The 10,506-nt window shown below is 40.5% G+C and overlaps 1 protein-coding gene across 2 annotated transcripts in view; it reads right to left on the reverse strand.

The window, feature by feature from the left end:
* Positions 1-2,309, reverse strand: part of LOC135500025 (cardioacceleratory peptide receptor-like) — a 112,735-nt gene extending 110,426 nt beyond the window's left edge. Inside the window, exon 1 of one of the 2 annotated variants that reach the window (XM_064791159.1) lies at positions 1,749-2,303. The gene's annotated coding sequence lies outside the window, so the exon portion shown is untranslated. Of the gene's footprint in view, positions 1-1,748 lie in introns of both variants that reach the window. The other variant, XM_064791160.1, reaches the window with a different exon arrangement.
* Positions 2,310-10,506: the final 8,197 nt, after the last annotated feature.

The raw sequence follows: 10,506 nt of genomic DNA on the forward strand, positions 1-10,506 counted from the left end.
GGATGCGATGAGAACCTAGCAACATGTGAAATCCCGCTTACTCCTCAAACATACAGAGATCCGAAAGTTGTGCTTTTGATATTTTCAATAAAGCTCAAAATATGCCAAATAATACTCTGATTTCGTAATACCTACCGGGAAATCAGAGGCAACATGGGCAACAAAATGGCCCATCATTTCGAGAGAAAAAAGGTCTTGATTGGGACACAAATGGTTGGGTCATGACTTATGTTTTCCCCTGAGGGTTGTCATTGGTAAAAAACAGGGTTGACTGGCTTACATAGGTTTGGATTTGTTCGCGAGTACAGAATTGCCAGGATTTATTTAAGGGGAGGGGGGGGGGGGGAGTTTTTCTTTCAAGCCCGCAGACGAACACAGTTTTCGAATGAATTTCAGTTGAATTTCAAATTGGATCAATTGAATTTGAGCATCAAATTCGGCAAACCAAATGTGTCATGTATTTTGAAACCAACCCGATATTAAATCAAAGAACTTGTTGGCGTTGATACCAGAGCAGTAATGATGAGAACAATTAACTTCAATGTGACAGTACATAATATATACGAGGTACCTTTGTTCTGAAAGGCAGTGATTTATCGAGTTATTATAGTTTTAGATCAGATCAGAGCAGATCACTGTCACTGTCGCGAATACCCAATCCTTGGTCCCTAAACATGATGAGATCCAGGTCGCCGGCATGAAGACTGTCTCGTGATAAAAACGGATTCAGTGGGTGCGCTGGTAGGCGAAATAAAAACGGCTCGTCCACATTATAAGGAGAAAATCACCTTAAGATGTTGGTTTAGGATCGGTTCGGAGCAGTTGAAGTACGAAAACCTGATTGGGTATCAGTAAAACACAGCCATTAATGGAGCGATCGATGAAGAACACCGTGACAAAACTGTCGCTGAACATGAGATGTAGGTGCGCTCAACTTGCACATTGGTTGCGTTTAATTGTTGTCAAGTTATTTAGTTTATTGGCGGATGCAGTTTTTCTATGCATACAAGAATGAGGAAGGAGCGCGTGCCAATCAAATGAAAATAAAAAATGATGGAGAAAGCCAGATCCAATACAATCTTGACAAGGCATCACTTGCACGAGACATAACCGAGTAGTAACTGGCTTATCAAATATCATAAGAAGTCAATCAAAGTCCTTGCAAACAAATTCAGTCTTCATAATTTAACTACGAACATCTCAATACGTGATCGACCTGCCATCACTCAGCAATCTCGGCTATCGGCACACCATCGCCCCTTCTGACATCTCTGCCTTTACATGATCATCGACCCCAGGAAATTAATAATTGTCACAACTTTTTCATCCCATTGATCGCGATTACTTCTGTTCACATCAATCCTTTATGATTGGTCATAATCAATCATCGCGTAATTGATGTGTCAATCAAAGATTGGCTAAAAGCGAGGTTTTGAGACAACTGGACGTACGTATTCGTCTGTTCAAGATTTCAATCCGGTTTTCAAGTTCAGTGAATTATTAGGGTTAAATCAATTCCAAAATCACAGTAATTCATCGGGCAATTGATGTGTCTATCGAATCTCCCGATTATACACCGATTCTGAGAGAGCCTGATATAAAAAGCTTCGTCTCCGTCATATGTAATCCAAGCTGCAATAAAACGGTTGGATTTATACCAAACAAATCATAGAAACCAGCCTCCTAATTTAAAGTCAGGAAGGCACGATGTTTTCCAAATAAAATATCAAAAGAAAGCATTTCCTTACCTTACACGACTCTCCGGAAACCCAATCCTATTACAAACTATTAAATTTAAACGTCAAGTCAGAGGTTCCTTTGCTTGATAAACAATGTCGAATGAATTCAGGTCCTTTGGAATGAATCGCTGATAATTCGAATGCTAGCTAAGAAACAATAAGGAGCACTTGAAAATCTCACAAGTTAAATTAAGTTACTTATTGCCAATGTTTCTGCTCATGTTTCAATGTGTCTTGCACTTTGATCTCAAACCGAATGCGCAAATTGAAAGCTTTCGATGAAGTGACAAGGAACCTTGTAGCTCTTCAACCTTTTTGAAAGAAGAAAGCGTTTATCCCTCAGCGACCGATCATCTGCTCGTTTATTAACCTTTTCACTGGTTGATGATGCTTGAGTCAAGGAACCAAGTGATCGACTTGAGCACTGGTAGCGCCGCAGTGCAGGCGATGGGAATCGAGCGCTGGAGCCTGGGGCCTGGATTACAAGAATGGCGCTGATGACAGCGAGGTCCCTTAAAAGCACCTCTACCCCTACTTACAATTGGGGATAAGGTCGTGCCAGTCAATTGTTGAAAAGTATATATTACAAGATCTAATGTGGATGTCCGATGTGGACGATGTATTTGACTACTGGGAATTTAGTGCGTGGGTTCGTTATTATTAAGACGGAATCTGTTGCATTGGGTTTGTACTGCCACACTTATTCTAAAATGATAATTCAACATGTGACCTTGCCGTGCTTTGCAGGCGACGACATTGCAATTAGAATGTTGAATCGGCGTGATAATCATTTGTCGTTGCCTTGCTGTTGCGTCACAACTCGGTCGCGTTCATAACCATCGTAAAACTTCCTTAAGGAATAGGTCAATGCACAGTGAAATAAACACAGGACAGAAACGTTTGTAGCGCGATTTACGCTCTTCGAACTGGCAAAAACCAGTAAATCCTTTAAATAATGAAGTATGGTGAATACAACGAAGTGGGCTGAACACTGTTAGCCCATGAAAAGATAATTACTGTCATGACTTCTGTTTTCGAATGCTGGACTGATACCAACAAAGAAATAATGGTAATGTTTGGCGCAACTGTCTTTGGAAGTCAGTCATCAAATCGTAGGCCGCAGTGAAAACACGCATGATGTGGAGATTGGCCAAACTGCTCGTATATGCACCTTCTGCATGCTGTCAGGGCGATCGATATCGGCAAACATGGTGTAATTCTAGCGCCTGACTAACCTCATCACTCAAGTTTGGAGGGCAAGGGTCGGATTCCGATACTTCCACTGAATATATTTTTGTCTTAAGCAACTTCTTCTCATCAGTCACTAACACCAATAGACTTCCTGGCGCCAAAATCATCCGCCGATTCCTACTGGTGTGAATTCCGATAAACATCTGGCCATTCACCCAATACGAGTGGGAATGGTACCTCGACCGCTGCAAAAAGTGAGTCCACTCATGCACTTGGGTTGTTATGTTTTCGGCATCGATCGTTCGGTTTTGATGTGGCAAACATCAATGATCTTAGAGTTTTGTGTTCTGTTCTTTTTTAGCAAACAAATTTTCAAAAAAAGGTTCGAAATGTAATTGTTTTGTCTGTGTCAGATTAATAGACCTAAAGAAAAATCATGCATTCACATGCATGAGACAATTGCAAACAAGCTTTCATTCGATATGTATTTGGTTTGCTGCATCAGTTTGTGAGAAGTCGTATGCGGCAGGTGTTGATATTGATATGACCTAGACTGTACCTGTCAATTCTTCACAATGGTATACACGAATATCGACGAAGACGACGAGGTTCTTTTTGAGTAATCATGATATGAGAACAATGCACCCGACTGTGAGTAGACAAGATCACCAGCGTAAACGTCATACCAAGCAGACTATCGGCTGGTTTCAAACTCCTAGTCGATAGCCACTGGATTATGCTGTTTTGATGATACGGCCATTTGAATGAAATTTCTCACCAAGATCTGACATTTCTGATAACTTTTAGAAAAGTGTTGGAAGTTTTTAACTATCGTCTTTGATACATTTAAAGTAGTATTTGATCACTATCAGTGCTGTTTAGAACATAATGATGATACAGCCACCACATGACACCCCTTTAGCCTCATACAGCATTCATTTCGCTCAATCCCTCATTGAGAATTTACGATTGTATCAGATAAAATTCGGAAGGGGGTTTGGGGAGGAGTCCGTATGGCTTTTCTTTTTCTTATGCCAATGTTTTTCTTAGATTTTGATTTTGTACGTCTAGATCTCATCGAATTTGCACTCATATATGTTGATTTCATACAAATATGAAAACACTGGGAAACGTTCATTAGAGTTCTGGAACAATGTAATATATTTCACCAAATCTAGGTTTTCGAACAGCACTTATAGCGAAAAATGTCCCAGTCTGATCAGCCTGAAAGTATTTCATCTTTCTTAATTTAGTTACATCTCCTTGCTTGGAAAAATTCAAGTTCCCATCGCAGCCTAGCTGAATGAATTTAATGAGTGGCGTTTTCGACTTCATAGAAGTAGTCATGTAAACCATTCTATTCATAATGCTATCAAAAGCACTTGAAGCCATGTACCTTATTTCGGCGGGGAATTCTGCATTGATCAGGTCATGTTTCCTGAAACCGTTTGATTTGCGTAGGAGGTAGAGGTGGTGAGAATGATATAGGTATTTGCCTTTCCGCCATTTCTCTTGTTTCACGCACACGAATATCTCTGCATAATCTGGGTAGAAAAGGTTTTAATATAGAATTTTTGCATTCGCTCCCAATTCACAGGATCACTTCGCATCAGTGTTTGTAATCTTGAGACTTCGAGGTGACTCCCGACCTTCACGAACCTGTAGATAACTGTAACGGCGATGAATTGATTCAAGGTTTTCTTTCTTTCTAGTATTTGAGTGATTATTGTGCCTGTACTTGACTCCAAACTGTCGAAAAACAAGTCAAAGCTATTTGTTGTCACTGTTTCACCATCCTTGCTGTGTCCTGATAAAAACATTCTACTTGTTCGCGCCTCTAGTTTACCACTTGTGGAGTAAAGTATCCATGAATTACAATACTTTCCTTCACACGAGGGTGAGGCGTTGGAAAGCGCCCAAAATCTGCCCTGTCTACTTCCAATCCATCCTAAATGCCTTCCTTCCTCTAAAGTAAAGCCTTTTCGTATTCTGTAAACTGACCCAAGTTCATAGTAGTACATGTACAACCTCTCTATTGCGGACACCCATGGGACTAGGCCAAGGTGTCCGCAATAGAGAGGTGTCCGCACTAGAGAGGTTATGCCAAATCGTCCGATAGGTGGATTTGAAGTTCCCGCCTTGCAGGTCTTGGTTTTCTCTGTGTCGACATCTAGCGTAGAAACTTTAAACCTGTTGGCTGATCGGTATTTGCTTGTGATGTTGCGTTGAATGACGTGGGCTACTTTGGAACTCAGAGCGTGAATAATCTCTCTAGTAAAAGGTGCCCCTTGTATTGCGAAATCTTCTCGACATGTCATAATGTGTGAAAAAAACCCCATAATTTCTGTCCATTAGCCACCTTTGATTAATAACTAATTTTTTCTAATTTCTCTACTAACGCATATTCGCCGCAACACTGACAAAACCGCGTGGATTTATGAGTGTCCGTTGACACAATACATGCAATAAGCCTATGTGATTAGTTGAAAAGATGAGTAAACAAATGCCGCGGCTTAATTAGAATACAAAAACACAATGCCATGGGGTAATTACGTTGATTAATTACGCAAATATCACACCTGTCGGGCCTAATTGACTCTCCAAGCGCACGCGGGAAACCATTGTTTTTTGCCTACTGTCCGTAATTGGGAGGGAATTGGACCAAAAATTGGCTATCGCCCTGTCCGCAATTCGGAATAGAGAGGTGTCCGCCGTACAGAGGTTTTTGTAATTTGAAATGACTTAGAAAAAATCGGGACTGGCCGGACGTGTCCGTAATGTAGAGGTGTCCGCCTGGCAGAGGTGTCCGCTGAGAGAGGTTCTACTGTAATAAACACCCAAAATCTGCTTACTTGTTGTCCGATATAAAAGCAGCCATTCCTTTACCCCACTGCTCATAAAGTAAATTTGTGTCTTTAATAACCTCAAACCTGTTCCTTTCTTCAAAGAACCTGCCTTGTGATCTAAAACCATTGAAAATATCATCCATTATTTAACGACATTACAATTTGACTGTCTAAAGATTGTCGCCATGTACCTTCAGATTCACAATGTCAAAGAATAATAATCCAACATGTAAATCTAAGGACAACGCTTTACCTATTCAAAATGGATGCATCGGAGCCCCTCGATCGACATACCTGCGCGTAAGAAATAGGGCCATCTTGTTTTGCAGTTTGGGGAATCCCACATGCTCTTTTATGTTTAGATGTGGGGTAGACGAAACACTACTGAGCACATTGACTTGCTCACACAGCAGTGCGCGAGCTTCTCTAAGCATAGCTGGTGAGCACAATCTCTGTCTCTTAGTTCGCAACAATAGTTATTTTCAAAATACCTGCCTGTCAAATCCTATTCCGCATTCGTGAAAGATATAAGAAGAAGATGAGTATGGCAAGCCAAAGCGGAATTTATTCAAGACTTTAGAATTACCATTCAAGAAGTTAAATATAAGTTCAAGAAGGAAATATATGTTCAAGACTAAAATATGTTCAACCTTGAATCAAATGTTTTCAACCTTGAATAAAATATGTTCAACCTTGAATAAAATATGTTCAACCTTGAATAAGATATGTCCAACCTTGAACAAAATATATTCAACCTTGAACAAAATATATTCAAGACTCACGTGACCATATTCAAGACGCACGTGACCACAAAATTGATGACGTAGTTGCTCATGTTTTGATGCTTTACGGACTTTCCCGAACCCGCGTCCAGACTTTCCCGAACCCATGGTACTTGTGTTGCGTTTCGGAGCTCGAATTGTTCGCACGAGGTTTTGACACATGGTTGTACACGTACCTATAGCCGCCTACACCTGACATGTACTGTAATCCTACACATCATGACATGGATGCCGAGTGAATGTCAGAGTCGATACATGTTTCACAGACATATCAGGCAAATTATAGGTTCAAAATGCGCAATGCCTCTCACCTTTCATTCTTAAGGCCGACACCACTGTATCGGATTCTCGTTGTCTTTTGACATGTTTGAGTGTTTAGGCTATACAGGCAATCAATCATGTCGTGAAACAGAACGCATCAGAAGTACCACAGATTCTACGCTCTACGTCATCAATTTTGTGGTCACGTGCGTCTTGAATATGGTCACGTGAGTCTTGAATATGGTCACGTGAGTCTTGAATATATTTTGTTCAAGGTTGAATATATTTTGTTCAAGGTTGGACATATTTTATTCAAGGTTGGACATATTTTATTCAAGGTTGAACATATTTTATTCAAGGTTGAACATATTTTATTTAAGGTTGAAAACATTTGATTCAAGGTTGAACATATTTTAGTCTTGAACATATATTTCCTTCTTGAACTTATATTTAACTTCTTGAATGGTTATTCTAAAGTCTTGAATAAATTCCGCTTTGGCTTGCCATAGATGAGTGATATTGTTCTCAAAATCTAATAGCCGAAGTCTTTATGCACATTCATCCACGTGTATGTAAATTGCAATAGCTCTCAGAGGCGGGATATCAAGCATGCCGACTTGGCAGTTAATATATCAGTCCTAAAGTCTCCTCCTTTCACCGCCGATAACTCCCGCCAGGTAATCTGTCAGATGCACCATCATAAACGAATGGCCAATCAGATTGCTCGACACAAAATAATTGAATGACGACTTGAATTGATAGTGCCAACCTCCGGATCAGATTACCCTTCTTCTATACAACATGCACTGAGCATTTGAATCAGGTAAGCATCCCTGGAACCGTTTCTTGTTGAACACCTGGTCTTCAGTCATGATGGCTTTCAGTGCGTGTCTCGTGCGACAACCACGAGTGAGTGTAATGTAAGTGTTGTCGCGACAGAGGACGCGTTGGAAAGGAAGGGAATGCAGGGAGACTACCCATAAAGTAAGTTATCGGCGGTGAAGGATGGATATACGCACAGCGACGGTGGATCTGCATGGCTATGAAGTTACGTGTAAAGGTATTGCAGCTAGTGGCCAGAGACCACGAGCTGTTCTGCTCCATTCGGCGGCCCCATGAGAGTCGCCGCAAGAAACTCCTTATTAACTTAATTATTGTAATTGGGAAATAGGGAGAAGAAAAATGATGCGACTGTTGTCTTAAGTGCCATTGCATTCCTCCGTTTAGTGATTTTAAGAGAGCTTTAAAAAAAGGTCAAGGCTAACTGTATCCCTCAACGTAAATGTAGCACCTCACTATTACCAACCTTCCTAACCATCATTCTGCTGCAGTGGTGTAGAATCTTCATCGTTTTCTTTCGGCAGATGCTTCTAATAAGGTGCTTCCAACAAGTTGCCACCATTGGATCAAACACAAATGCCAGGCATTCTATCAAAATGCACGAGAGGGCACATGGAATTGCTGACGAGATACCTTCCTTGGGGATATAAATACTGGTGTCAAAATTTGTCACATTGACATTCATGAATATATTGGACACGTGGTGTTGTTCGACCTCACATGGAAGTTTTTCTAGCCCGAACCTTTCGGGGTATCTGCATGTCCACATGTCTTACTTGCTTGATCAATTACACTTTGTACTACCCATAAATATTTTCTTCTTGCTTGTACATTCATTGTAATACATATACTTCATAACTTTAGGCGATCGACATTTAGTCGAAATGTTTTTTCAAGTTCACGATTCGTTACCACATTATTCACTCGTCTGATGCATCAAGCAGTATCAACAAAAAGTGATAACCATGCTGTGGCATGAATGCTCAATTCCAAGTTCGAACAAAACCAGTGTGCTGATCTTGCACTCTGATTCTGTTCCCTAACTGGAACAAAGGGGCTAATCGCTTAAAAACCTCACCGAAACGCATCTTTGCTTTCTCCTCACAATACACAGCGAATGGCAATATTTCTGACCAGAATAAGGAGAAGCATTCATGAAGTTAGCGCAAGAAGGCCCCAAGAAGAAAACATGTTGATTCTCCAGATAGTTGCATCGTGACGCCGAAATATGGCGGCGACTAATAGAATGTACCCTCAGCTCTGTATTGCTAACACACATCCTCCAAGACCGTCTCGTAGAGCTTTAATTCACCCCAATACCCGTTGTGCTTTGGTCGAAGGTTTGGGGCTATATTTCAGCTCCATTCTCACGGTCTCGAATTTTGTACAGAGACCCGCCAGCTGGATGTTAATTCCCTTACCAGAACATCTACATCGTCGAATTCAGCATTTAAATGCATCAGTATATGCAAACCTTTGGCGTCGACGGTGAGAATGGCTAAAGTAAGGGTCAGGAACGTCGAGAGTACGGGAAATGTATGTGGCGTCATAGTTGAAAAGTGCATAATTTAGAATGGTGTTTATCATCCAACAAGTAGTTTCCATTTGAAGTCCACGGTTAAATGAGCATTGTATATCATTATTGATTTGATGTAATAGAAAACAATCATTTTTTTAAATATTGAAATCGATAATTTATGTTAAAAGTAAAGATTATTAGCTAGGTCGATAATGAAGTTTTTTCGGTTTTCCAATCAATCAATATTTTTTCGTTTTTTTTCCGCAAATCAGAAAAAAGGCCCATAAAACTTGTTGCTGACGACGATTTAGAGGGTCTGTGGTAGTTATTCTGATTTGAGGAACTGCTGTGAGAAATGCCCACTATCACAAAAGACACTACAATAGTTAAACGAGATATGTTCTATCCTAGTAGGTTATCTTATCACCAGCCATGTCATGGTATCTAATTAAATGTCCTCTTGAAGGTCCGATTTCGGCCTTTTATTGGTCCTCATTGTCGCTAATCTATGGGCCTTGTCAATTGCTATAGCGATCGTATCGTGGTACAGCATTTCAAGAGGAGAACTCTGAAATTTGTTTTGACAGCCTGGTCTTTGGATCAGACTCTGGTTACCATCAAGATGGTTTCCTCAACTGGTCGCCATTGATTAGCCGGTAGAAAAGTTGGCAACTCCGATCACAGGGATTGCAGTCGTTCTAGCATTGATCCCTAAATATATACATAGTATGCATTATACAGGATATATGCCTTTGGACTGACGGCTGCATTAGTATGTTACAATTTAGAGTGGATCATGTGGCGGTTGACATGAAATCAATGTACAACTATTGCACTTATTACACGTTTTCTTCACATATAAGACAATAGTCGGGTACCTATCTGATTGTTTGCTATTTTAATGGACATTTGCAAATGTCAGGTCCGTCCTGTTTATAAATGCCTTCAAAGAACTGCAAGGTGCCAATCAAGTGATAGCTCCCTTAATAGTAAAGCTTCAATCACAATTAACGCATCTCATCAGTGCCTTCCTTTTTTCTGTGATATATACGCTAGTCACTAAAGCCCTGATCTTAACCAGCGGGCGACTGAACTTATCAAGACAGTCGTTTGTTGCTTCGATCAAGTTAATAGCTTGTAAGTGCGTTATTCCGTTATTAAGTTGTCTTTTAATGTTATACGCTGTAGTCAAGGTAACGTTCTAAGTACACTTTAAGGAGACCTTGCTACCGGCGTCGTTTTTAGCTCAGCTGACAAAGTCAGCGGAGCTAGTAGAATAGCTGTTCAAATGGTGTCCGTCCTGCAATCCATCCATCTAGGGACCCATC

Source organism: Lineus longissimus, chromosome 15 (assembly GCF_910592395.1).
Source record: "Lineus longissimus chromosome 15, tnLinLong1.2, whole genome shotgun sequence".
In the NCBI taxonomy this organism is placed as follows: domain Eukaryota; kingdom Metazoa; phylum Nemertea; class Pilidiophora; order Heteronemertea; family Lineidae; genus Lineus; species Lineus longissimus.